Raw genomic sequence first — 13,525 nt, 5'->3', positions numbered from 1 at the left:
AACCGAACCTTTTGCGGTGGTTCACGAACCGAAAATCGGAGGTTCGCGACATCTCTAATGGGAATAAAGTTTAGAGTCAATCAAACACATTTTTAGTAGAGAAATATATATAATTTACATAGAAAGAGGGACAAAGTACTGAAAGAGGGACAAATGAGGAGGAAAGAGGGACAGAGCTCCCAAAGAGGGACTGTTACTCCGAAAGAGGGACAGTTGGGAGCTATGCATCTGGAAGAAGCCATTGCTTTCTCCAGACACTAGATACGTGCATCCTCCATCCTACCATCCCTCGATCACAGCTCTGCCACTGGATTTCAGTACAAGAGTCTGGTGGTCACCGTGTTACAGAACACAGGACACCCAACAGGCAGGGCCAATACCCCACATCCCTTCTCGCTATTAGACTATTGCTATGCCTGTGTTGTTCTACCCGTTGCATACATCATCTGTAAGGCAGCAGAAAACACAGGATTACCACAGGCTGGGCAAGCTTAGACTGGCTGTTTAAGTTACAAAAGAAAATGCTGATGTCACATGGCTGTGTTCGGATCAGTCATGTGGACAGTAAATATATTAATGCTCAAAACTGCTTATGAAACCAGGCTGTGTGAATTAAATAATTAGTCCAAGTGATGTGCCCTGGCTCTTTCAGCATGCGCAGTCACTACCCCATGGAATCTATCTACTACTGCTGATACAGCAGCACAGAGTGTTTCTGAAGACACTTCTTAAAGCGGACCTAAACTCAGAACTTCCTCTCTTCCTTAAAAAGATAAGCAACAACATAATGACCTTTGAGGCTTCTTGCACACAGGGACGTTACAGGCGCACGTTAGTGCAGCCTGTAACGCTCCCCCAACGCACAGCAATGTAACACAAGTGGGCTGTTCACACTGCCCACGTTGCGTTACATTGTAACGCAGCAAAGTGCTGCATGCTGTGCGTTCTCTGTGGCTAAGCCGCGTTAGACTGTGCGCACATGCTCAGTCATGTTGGGGAGGAGGGGAGAGCGGCCGGGCACATGGCTAATTAATATTCACTGCACTCAGTGACGTGCAGTGTTTACTTCCTGGAGCGGCCGCTCTGTGCGGAGATTGGCCGGGCGGGACCACGTGATGCCGCATGCGTCCAAGAGTACGCATCACGGACGCCAGAGTGAGCTGCACAACGCGGCTTACTCTGACGTCCACACCAGAGAGCACCAGGCCTTGCGTTAGGAGCACGATATGTGCCCTATAACGTCCCCTAAACGCAACGTCCTGGTGTGTCACTAGCCTGAAGGAAAACAATTCTTTGTAACAACTGATATAAATCCTGCAATACATCTGCAGCATGTCTACTTCCTGCTTTCATGGATGCAGACAAAGGGCTCGATTCAGTAAACCGTGATAAGTGTTAGCACGCCTGTGAAAAGCCCTATATCATGCCTAAAGTTAGTTTAGGCATGATAAATTCACATCTAAAGACTTTAGGAGTGATAACTAGGGTGCTAAACTTTGCGCACGCACCGCAAAAACAGCGCACCCGATGCGCCTATAAGGTTGCATTGGGTGCGACTTTAATGTCGCACCATGTGGCGTTAAAGTCGCACGCAATGCGATCTTATAGGCGCATCAATGCACCGTTTTCGTCGCACCGCGATGCGACATTTCGCGCACACCGCGCTGTGGGCACGCAAAGTTTTCAGTGTGGGACTTTGCGCTATGTAAATTTAGTAAATGGTGCTGACCCAGTTAGCACCCTAGGGGCTCGATTCACAAAGCGGTGCTAACCCAGTTAGAGACTTTAGGCATGATAACCATTTTTATCATGCCTAAACTCAGTTTAGGCATGATAAGTTTAGGCATGATAAGTTTAGGCATGATAAGTTTAGATAAGTTTAGATCGCATTGCAAAGTCCCGCACGCAAAGCAGCTCCATTAAACTCTATGCAAAGTGCACCAGACTTTGCTAGCGCAAAACTTTTGATCAGCTGTGCACTGCGGTGCTAACCCAGTTGGTGCTTAAACTTATCACGCCTAAAAACTTATCACACCTAAACTTATCATGCCTAAACTTATCACACCTAAACTTATCACACCTAAACTTATCACACCTAAACTTATCATGCCTAAACGGAGTTTAGGCGTGATAAAGGGCTTTTCACCACGGTGCTAACTGTTAGCACCGCTTTGTGAATCAGGCCCGAGTTATCACGCCCAAAGTCTTTAGGCGTGCTAACTGGGTTAGCACCGTTTACTGAATCAAGCCCATAGAGTTAACATCTTGGACTCGATTCACAAAGCGGTGCTAACCCAGTTAGAGACTTTAGGCGTGATAACCATTGCACCACGCTGGTGAAAAGCCAGTTTAGGTGTGATAAGTTTAGGCGTGCTAAGTTTAGATAAGTGTAGATAGCATGCAAAGTCCCGCACGCAAAGCAGCGCCATTAAACTCTATGCGAAGTGCACCAGACTTTGCTAGCGCAAAACTTTTGATCAGCTGTGCACTGCGGTGCTAACCCAGTTGGTGCTTAAACTTATCATGCCTAAACTTATCATGCCTAAACTTATCACACCTAAACTTATCATGCCTAAGCTGAGTTTAGGCGTGATAAAGGGCTTTTCACCAGCGTGCTAACTGTTAGCACCGCTTTGTGAATCAGGCCCCTTGTGTTTAGAAATTGCCTTGCCAACCAGCTGACACAGTTTAGAGATCAAATTACACCTGTGATTATCCTGTCCAATTCCCCCTCATCTGTGACTAAACTCTCTAAATACATACAAAGTGCATTTCTCCATGTTTTCCTTCTGCCCTGTACAAATGTTCAGGTCCATATCCATCGCACTATTTTTCGTGCAATTTCTCAGGACAAATGATCATTATGGCGATATCTCGTAAGATCGTTTAACAAAAATTAGTTACCCAAGACGATCGTTCATTTGGAATGGCTGTCATGTTGAATTACGGCGCAACAGAGCGTTCAGATCTCCGCAAATTTCAATGGACTTTTGCGGAAAATTAAAACGATCGTTTAAATGATCGCTCACGGCCCGTCCGTTTTTCATTACCGTGATTCTGTCAAATGGACTGGGGAAAAATCGTTTGTTCGCGGAGATCCACAATACATCTGGCATTGGGAACTTCGCTTAACCCACCAGATTCTCCCCTAGCAATCTTCAAAACCGTGACCAAGAATTGAACTTCATCCCAATCAGTAGCTGATACCCCCTTTTACATGATAAATCTATTCCTTTTCACAAACAGACCATCAGGGGGCGCTGTATGACTGATATTGTGGTGAAACCCCTCCCACAAGAAACTCTGAGGACCATGGTACTCCTGGCAGTTTCCTGTCTGTGAACCTTGTTGCATTGTGGGAAATAGCTGTTTACAGCTGTTTCCAACTGCCAAAACAGCAAGCAGCAGCTACATCACCTGCCAGCAGTAAAAATGTGACCATGTGATAAATGTCAGAATGTAAATCAGGGAGAGGAAAGATTTTACAATGGGCAAACACTGACTAAATCATTTATACATAATGATGGTAAAAATGAAGCCCTTTTTTTTCATTACATTATTTCAGTGTAATTACATTATCACACTGGAGTTCCTCTTTAAACTACTCACCAGTACTACTGCTACTGCATTTGCATGAATGCATCAGTAGTGTCTAAGGCCCAGTGCACACCAAAACCGCTAGCAGATCCCCAATACGCTAGCGGTTTTGGGAGCTGATTTCAGCGCGATTCTAGGCATGTTAGAGAGGTTTTCTAAACATACCTAGCGGTTTTGGGTGCGTTTTTGTGTAGCAGATTACACATATTGTTACAGTAAAAGCTGTTACTGAACAGCTACTGTAACAAAAATGCCTGGCAAACCGCTCTGAAGTAGCGTTTTTCAGTGCGGTTTGCGTTTTTCCTATACTTTACATTGAGGACGAAACGCTTCCGAAATCCGCAAACGCGCAGCAGGAGGCGCGTTTGCGGCTTGGCAAAAACCGCAAACCGCCGGTGTGCACCATCCCATTGCAATACATTAGACAAGCGTTTTTATAGGCGGATGCGGCCGGCGGATCGCTCCAAAAACCGCTCGGTGTGCACTGGGCCTAAATCACACATCTGAAACAAGCAGGAGGCAAATGTAACGTCAAACATCTGATCTGCAGGCTTGGTTAGGGTCTATGGCTTAGGCTGGATTCACAGTGATCAGTTGCACAACACATGTGTTATAATGTGTGTGAACTGCGATAGAAACTGAACCAGACTAATACAAATCCTGCATGCAGCCAGTTAGAAGAACGTAATCCATTACAACGTAGTGATGTGAACAGGCCCATAGAACTGTATGGTCAGTGAGTTCAGTTGGCATGCACAATTATTCAGCAACACAACTGACCACTGTGAACTAGGCCGGAGGCTAGGTTTCGCAATGCAAGGGGAAAGCAGCGCAGCACGTTATCCGAGTGAAGCATAGAGTCAATGAAAAGTATGCTTCAATGTCACCGTTTAGCACCGCAGGGCGTTAGGATACTACACTCTGTCAAAACGCACCACAACGACCACACTGTGACCGTACTGTGAACTCTGCATTGCTTTTGTAATGCAAATGACAATGCGACGTTCTACGTAGCAACGTGACTGTTACACTGCACTGTGATGTGAACCTAGCCTAAAAGTATTTGAGGGAGAGGATCAGCAGGTCAGCCAAGCAACTGAATTGTTTAAAAGGAAATAAATATGGCAGCTTCCATATTTCTCTAACGTCAGGTGTTAGATGTCACCTGAGATGAGAAGCGTTTCGAGTACCATACTTACCTGGGGTTTCCTTGAGCCCCCCCCCACCCCCACCCTGAGGCTGCTCGCCCCTCACCCTCTCCTCGGGTGGCTCCTGTCACCTGCAATAGCGCCTGAATGCCTGGCCGAGATGCGCTTCGTTGCGCATGTGTGGCCCGGCCAGACGTGCTCCACCCGTCGTGCTCCCGTCCCTGAGAGCTTTCTGCGCCTGCGTGGTTGCACTGCTGTGGCAAGGCGCTTCCAGCTGTGGGAGCATGACGGGGGGGGGGGGAGGGGGGGGGGCCTGGCCAGGCTGCACATATGAAATGAAGCGCAACTCAGCCAGGCATTCAGGCGCTATTGTGGGAGACAGCAGCCACCCAGGGAGACGGCGAGGGACGAGCGGCCTTAAAGGGGAAATTCAGCCTAAACAAACATACTGTCATCAAGTTACATTAGTTATATTAATTAGAATAGATAGGTAATATAATCTCTCACCCATCTTGTTTTAAAAGAACAGGCAAATGTTTGTGATTTCATGGGGGCAGCCATCTTTGTCATGGGGGCAGCCATGTTTTTGGTTGAAAGGAGGTGACAGGGAGCAGGAGACACAGTTCCAACTGTCCTGTGTCCTGATAACCCCTCCCAGCTGCACACGCTAGGCTTCAAATGTCACATTCAAAATGTAAAGAAAAAAATTGCACCAAAACAGCAGAACGAGAACAACAACATCAGAAATCTCATCATGCTTTGCACAGCATCAGGGGAAAAAAGCCCGGGCAGTTTTCTTCTGTGCAGCTAAAAATGAGGCTTGTGTAAGAGAATCAAAGTTGTGATGCTGTGAAACTGTTAAAGAAACACCAAGCCTTTTCAGTTCTGCTGAGTAGATTTTTAGTCCGGAGGTTCACTTTAAGGAGGAAGCCCCAGGTAAGTATGGTACCCGAAACACTTCTCATCTCAGGTACACTTTAAATGTACTTATAAAAATGCAGACATTCCACAGTTGTTACTGAAACTGGCAGATAGATGAATAATTTGCTGAGACTGTTGTCTACTTGTCTAATGCCAGGTACACACCCCGTACAATTTTCTGCCAGATTTACCTGCCAGATCGATTATTTCCAACATGTCCGATCTGAAGTTCAATTGATTTTTTCAATTTTCCGATCTTTTTTTTTAATCAATCTTTGTTCAGTTCTATGAAAATCGATAAAAAATAATCGATCTGGCAGGTAAATCTGCCAGAAAATTGTATGGTGTGTACCTAGCATGACAGCCTCCCTATGCCTCTCCCTAATCCCTCCAAACACATCCAGCAGTGCTCATACCTGTAGTGCCAGCATGACTTGCATATCTGTGGTCTTATGTAAAGTTCTGTGATGTTATCGCCACATCTGCTCTCTCTAATCCAGTCTCGACCAGACTTGCCTGACTGTTATTAGACAAACAATCAGACCTGATGTTCTGATAACCGATCACAGATGTGAATAATAAGTAAGTAGTGCTCATCCTGGTTTGGAGGACCAGCCACACCCTCCCCACCACTTGCCAATCTTATGCCGGGCATACACGGCTCGTTTCACGCTTTTCTGACCACCGGCGATCAGCAAAGCTCTGCTGCACAAGTATTCCTCTGGGATTACTCTCACTGCAGCGATTGTGGCGCATTTGCGATTATCGCCGACCACAAACAGACTGCATGCAACGTTTTCCAGCTGATTGCATCGCGATTCGTATTCAGTAGAATGAGAATCGCAAAATGCAGTCATCGAAACAAGTAATGCAAAATCACGATGACAATCACTAGGGGATTGCGATGTGCGTTTAGAAGTGTAAATGGGCTCCAGGCAGTGTGGGGTCTACCCAGAAGTCCTTTGTGATTGACCGGTAGATCATAATTCACCCAATGGGTTCCCCTGCTCTACCACACCCCCTTGTGACATCATTACATAGACTCTGCACCAATACTAAAGCCTGCAGCAATCACATGGGAAGGGTGAGGAAGATCGTTGTCTCCTATTGGGATCTTTGGAGACTTATAGGGCCTGATTCACAAATCGGTGCCAAAAGTTAGCACACTGGTGAAAAGCCCTTTATCACGCCTAAACTCAGTTTAGGCATGATAAGTTTAGGTGTGATAAGTTTAGGTGTGATAAGTTTAGGTGTGATAAGTTTAGGTGTGATAAGTTTAGGCATGATAAGTTTAGGTGTGATAAGTTTAGGCGTGATAAGTTTAAGCACCAACTGGGTTAGCACCGCAGTGCACAGCTGATCAAAAGTTTTGCGCTAGCAAAGTCTGGTGCACTTTGCATAGAGTTTAATGGCGCTGCTTTGCGTGCGGGACTTTGAGCTGGATCTAAACGTATCTAAACTTATCACGCCTAAACTTATCACGCCTAAAGTTATCACGCCTAAACTTATCACACCTAAACTTAACATGCCTAAACTTATCACGCCTTATCTTATCATGCCTAAACTTATCACGCCTAAACTGGCTTTTCACCAGTGTGGTGCAATGGTTATCACGCCTAGGGCCTGATTCACAAAGCGGTGCTAACAGTTAGCACCCTGGTGAAAAGCCCTTTATCATGCCTAAACTCAGTTTAGGCATGATAAGTTTAGGTGTGATAAGTTTAGGTGTGATAAGTTTAGGCATGATAAGTTAAGGTGTGATAAGTTTAGGCATGATAAGTTTAAGCGCCAACTGCGTTGGCACCGCAGTGCACAGCTGATCAAAAGTTTTGCGCTAGCAAAGACTGGTGCACTTCGTATAAAGTTTAATGGAGCTGCTTTGCGTGCGGGACTTTGCAAGCGATCTAAACTTATCTAAACTTATCATGCCTAAACTTATCACACCTAAACTGGCTTTTCACCAGAGTGGTGCAATGGTTATCATGCCTAAAGTCTCTAACTGGGTTAGCACCGCTTTGTGAATCGAGCCCCTAAAGTCTCTAACTGGGTTAGCACCGCTTTGTGAATCGAGCCCTAGGTGTGATAAGTTTAGGCGTGATAAGTTTAGGCGTGATAAGTTTAGGCATGATCAGATAAGGTGTGATAAGTTTAGGCGTGATAAGTTTAGGCGTGATAAGTTTAGGTGTGATAAGTTTAGGCGTGATAACTTTAGGCGTGATAAGTTTAGGCATGATAAGTTTAGGCGTGATAACTTTAGGCGTGATAACTTTAGGCATGATAAGTTTAGGGGCTCGATTCACAAAGCGGTGCTAACCCAGTTAGAGACTTTAGGCGTGATAACCATTGCACCACGCTGGTGAAAAGCCAGTTTAGGCGTGATAAGTTTAGGTGTGATAAGTTTAGGCATGATAAGTTTAGGCATGATAAGTGTAGATAACTTTAGATTGCACTCAAAGTCCCGCACGCAAAGCAGCGCCATTAAACTCTATGCGAAGTGCACCAGACTTTGCTAGTGCAAAACTGTTGATCAGCTGTGCACTGCGGTGCTAACCCAGTTGGTGCTTAAACTTATCATGCCTAAACTTATCACACCGAAACTTATCACACCGAAACTTATCACGCCTAAACTTATCACACCTAAACTTATCACACCTAAACTTATCACACCTAAACTTATCACACCTAAACTTATCACACCTAAACTTATCACACCTAAACTTATCACGCCTAAACTTATCACGCCTAAACTTATCACGCCTAAACTTATCACACCTAAACTTATCATGCCTAAACTTATCACACCTAAACTTATCACACCTAAACTTATCATGCCTAAACTTATCACACCTAGGGCTCGATTCACCAAGCGGTGCTAACCCAGTTAGCACGCCTAAAGGACTTTAGGCGTGATGACCTCTTCACCACTGAGTTAGCACCGTTTTTGCCTGCACTTCGCGCGAAGTTATCGCGCGCAAAGTTTTGCGCGCGCACCCGCACAGGCGCGCGCGCAAAGTCCCATAGGGTTTAATGGGCGCATCGCGCGAAGTGCGGGGCGCTTCGCGCGCACGCACGCGGGAGCGCGCGCAAAACTTTACGCGCGGAAACTTCGCGCGAAGCCCTTCTTATCATGCCTAAAGTGACTTTAGGCGTGAAGAGGGCCTTTTCACCACGGTGCTAACACTTTGCACCGCTTGGTGAATCGAGCCCCTAAACTTATCACACCTAAACTTATCACACCTAAACTTATCACACCTAAACTTATCATGCCTAAACTGAGTTTAGGCATGATAATGGGCTTTTCACCAGCGTGCTAACTGTTAGCACCGCTTTGTGAATCAGGCCCTAGGTGTGATAAGTTTAGGGGCTCGATTCACAAAGCGGTGCTAACCCAGTTAGCATGCCTAAAAGACTTTAGGCATGATAACCATTGCACCATGCTGGTGAAAAGCCAGTTTAGGCGTGATAAGTTTAGGTGTGATAAGTTTAGGTGTGATAAGTTTAGGCATGCTAAGTTTAGATAAGTTTAGATCGCTTGCAAAGTCCCGCACGCAAAGCAGCGCCATTAAACTTTATACGAAGTGCACCAGTCTTTGCTAGCGCAAAACTTTTGATCAGCTGTGCACTGCGGTGCTAACGCAGTTGGCGCTTAAACTTAGCATGCCTAAACTTATCACACCTAAACTTATCATGCCTAAACTTATCACACCTAAACTTATCACACCTAAACTTATCATGCCTAAACTGAGTTTAGGCATGATAAAGGGCTTTTCACCAGGGTGCTAACTGTTAGCACCGCTTTGTGAATCGAGCCCTAGGTGTGATAAGTTTAGGCTTGATAAGTTTAGGCGTGATAAGTTTAGGCGTGATAAGTTTAGGCGTGATAAGTTTAGGCGTGATAAGTTTAAGCACCAACTGGGTTAGCACCGCAGTGCACAGCTGATCAAAAGTTTTGCGCTAGCAAAGTCTGGTGCACTTCGCATAGAGTTTAATGGCGCTGCTTTGCGTGCAGGACTTTGCGCGCGATCTAAACGTATCTAAACTTATCACGCCTAAACTGGCTTTTCACCAGCGTGGTGCAATGGTTATCACGCCTAAAGTCTTTCAGGCGTGCTAACTGGATTAGCACCGCTTTGTGAATCAGGCCCATTGAATCACAACAGGAAGAGTGATAAATTGGTCCATTTTAAAGCAGCAGAGACAGCCATACTATCCTAGCCCCCCCCCCCCCCCCCAACATATATAAGTAGATAAATGCTAGTTCTACTTATATAAAACATATTTATTGCACTGTCCACATTTTGATTTCAGTAAATTTGATATAGTAAATAAAAAGAAAACTGTTCCAGGCATTTTCCATCTTTACTGCTTCTGACTAAAGCCAATCCTGATGTTATGTTCTCCCTTACTGTTTTTTTCCTCCTGCTTAAAATGTCATAAAAAGTGCCAGCCCTCCTCCCCACTGAGCTCTGTAGAAACTGCACTGTCATATCTAGCTTGCTTTGTAAACACATGTGAGCACAGCATAGATTAGATTTCAGAAGCTTCTGCAGAGGGGTGAGGTGAATATCCCTTCTCTGCTTCGCGTCACACTGAACTGCCCTCAGCCAATCAGTGAGGAGTAGGAATGTGGGAGGGGTGATGACAAACTTCCCTCTCCCCAGCAATGTACCAAATAGAGCCAGGCTGACTGAGATAAGATTTATTACAACAGAAACATTTATGATTATATTGGAATGATTACAATGTAGGGACAGGATGTAGACTACATAATAAACACAGAGCAGTGGGTAAATGGAATTTGATTTTACGGCTGACAATCCTGCTTTAAAGCTGCATACAATTTGCATGAAAAGCAAGCTGGACTAACTGCATCTCACTGACAGTCTATTGCTGTGACACCATGTCTGCATACTGTACAGCAGCGACCTACTGCGGGGTTACTTTAAATAAATAGTCTGTTTATCTTTTTATCCGGCTGTTCCGCCAGCTGGAAATAAAATTCATGACACCCCCCGCATCAACCAGTCCCATGTACGCCTCCAGGACTTCTCAAGAGCTGCTCCAAAACTATGGAACTCCCTACCTTTTTTCAGCTATCCGACCAGATTCGGATTCCGGATACCTGGGCTCAAATCCAGATATCAATCCGCCGGATATCCGTGGATCCGAATACTGTAGTTAAAGAGATGACATCATTGAGCCAATCAGAGGGCTCCCAGCAGAAGCCCTAGCAACCAATCACAGAGGGGAACCCTGGCCAGCCCCACCTGACCTCATTGAGCCAATCAGAGGGCTCCCAGCCTAAGCCCTGGCACCCAATCACAGAAAGGAACCCTGGCCAGCCCCCCTGTATAATAAGGAGGGCTTCCATGATGAGAAATCTCATCCTTGCTTGTGAATGCACACTGAGAGACATGCTTCAGTGCTGCTGGCCTAGCAAGGGCTATACACAGTTATAAACCTAAAGCTGTTCAGTGATTAACCCCTTCACTATCACTACACTATTGTTATATTGTTAATTAGGTAGCAGCTAGCTTGATTTCATTCAGTGAGTGACAGTCAGAGTGTGTGCTGCATGGCTGCTGCAGCTGCTATGTGTCTGTGTGTGTGCTGTGCACAGACTAGGCCAGCTTCTGCCTGCTGGCCAGCTAGCCTTAGCTACAGTATAGGTTAGGTTAGGGAATAGGATTACTGTGTTATTGTGTAGTTAGTACTGTAGTAATGCAGTCAGTGCTAGTAGTTGTTAGAGTAGTAGTACTACTGTGTAAGCTTACTACAAAACTGCTGTGCTGCTGAGCAGTGCCAGTGTGACAGTTAGTGTGCACTAGTGTCTTCTCCTCTGCTGTCTGGCTTGGCACGTGGCACTTGGCACATGCAAAGTGTCGAGTGCCACGTGCAAAGTGCCACATGCCAAGTGCAAAGTGCCACATGCCAAGTTCCACTGCCAAATGCCACGTGCAAAGTGCCACGTGACAAGTGCAAAGTGCCACGTGCCACTGCCAAGTGCTACATGCCACTGCCAAGTGCCACATGCCAAGTGCCACGTCCGGCATGCTCCTGGCAGATGTTACACCTGCTGCTGCTGCATTGCCCTGCTCCTGCTGCCTGTGCTGCTCCCACCGCCAGGGTGCCACAGGCCACAGCTGCTGTGCTGATACCACCTATATTAAAACCCAAAACACAATTGCTGCGTAATTTTTTGGAGGTGTCTGGGCTGAAAACTGCCATGTCCCAGTTGTGCGGTTGGACTTTGGACACAATGTGGGCTGCACGACCGCTGTCTGGAACCGAGTCCATTTTTTTGGGGGGGGGGGGGGGGGGATTCCCCACATCATCAATTAGTGTTTCCTTTAAAAAAAAATGATGCTACATGCCTCATTTACCCCCAAAAACATTTTTAAAGCAATTTAAAGGCCACTTCCGTTTTTTCTATCCAGATATCCGAATCCGGACGGATACTGAGGTCGGATATCGGATTTGGATCAGAAAAGTTTGAACTCGGATATCCGACCCAGATCGGATATCTGGGTATCCGGATCCGACTCCAATCCGGATTTTGAAAAGGGGTATCCGAGCAGCACTGCCTACAACCAAGATCTGACCTTGGCATAGAATTAGATCATCAGCAAGTAGCAGTTCTAGTGGCGTACATTTGTTTTCGCCGCCTGTCATTTTGGTGCAGAGTGAACCAGATGACAGCTCACCCTGCTGCCGCACAAATTCTGGGAAGCGTTAACTACTATTACCTCTCCAAGTCATCGCAACTCAGAGGAAGATGTAATTTAAGGTCCGGCACCCAAATGACACTGCTGCACAGACAGACATAACTTGAAGTCTATGGCAGCGCACAGGTCAGGCGCAGCGCACACACTAAAATGACTTGCTTCACACTCGTGATCTAGCTTTTATTCCATTACTGTAATTTCCTGCAACTGGGCTCTCAGGAATGTGATTATGTCTACAAAGCAGCGCCTAATGATGTATTCTGGGAGATTTCCATCAGCAGGAGATACAGACAGTCTCACTCAGTTTCTAGGTGAAGCACGTTGGTGGAGGGGCCCAAAAATATATTTGTGTAACAATATTATAGTAGTAATAGGAGGAGGTCTCTTACCTCCCAAGAACACTTACATAGGTGGAAAAAAAGGAGTCTTTATTAAAAAGAGTAAACAGTTATACTGTAGACCAGGGGTCTCAAACTCGCGGCCCACAGGCCATTTGCGGCCCTCGATACAATGTTTTGTGGCCCTCGCCGGCAAAAGCTTCCTTATAGTTCGCTTCAGTGCTCCCAAGTAATCCACCGCATCCCCGCCGCTAAACGATCTAAATTGCCCGGGAGGCAATCCATAGGAATTCCTGGAAGGGGCAGAGCTTTCAGCTTCAGCTCTGCCCCTCCTGACGTCAATCGCGGCGCATCGCCGCCTCTGCCCACCCCTCTCTGTGAAGGAAGAGTGAGAGGGGTGGGCAGAACAGCGATGCGCCGCGATTGTGAAATTCCTTATGTGGCCCAGCCTCATCCTGACTTTGCCTCATGCAGCCCCCATGTAAATTGAGTTTGAGACCCCTGCTGTAGACAATGCATTTCACGGGACTCAGCCCGCTTCCTCGGGTCAATAAAACAGATAACCTTAACTGATACGGGAGCACATAGAAAAAAACAATGTGCTATCAGTTAAAGTGGACCCAAATTAAAAATACAAGATTTCAGAAATAAATTCTATTTTCTAAATAATAATAATAATAAATAGCAGCCTTTTTTCAGCTGCATGATGACAAATATAAAATATTTTACATTTATTGGATGAACCCCTCCCTTCCTTTCATATTGCCGGGACAGAATCCGGCAGACTGGTGGAGGA

The sequence above is a fragment of the Hyperolius riggenbachi genome, chromosome 12 (assembly GCF_040937935.1).
Source record: "Hyperolius riggenbachi isolate aHypRig1 chromosome 12, aHypRig1.pri, whole genome shotgun sequence".
Classification (NCBI taxonomy): domain Eukaryota; kingdom Metazoa; phylum Chordata; class Amphibia; order Anura; family Hyperoliidae; genus Hyperolius; species Hyperolius riggenbachi.
This window is presented reverse-complemented; position numbering follows the sequence as displayed.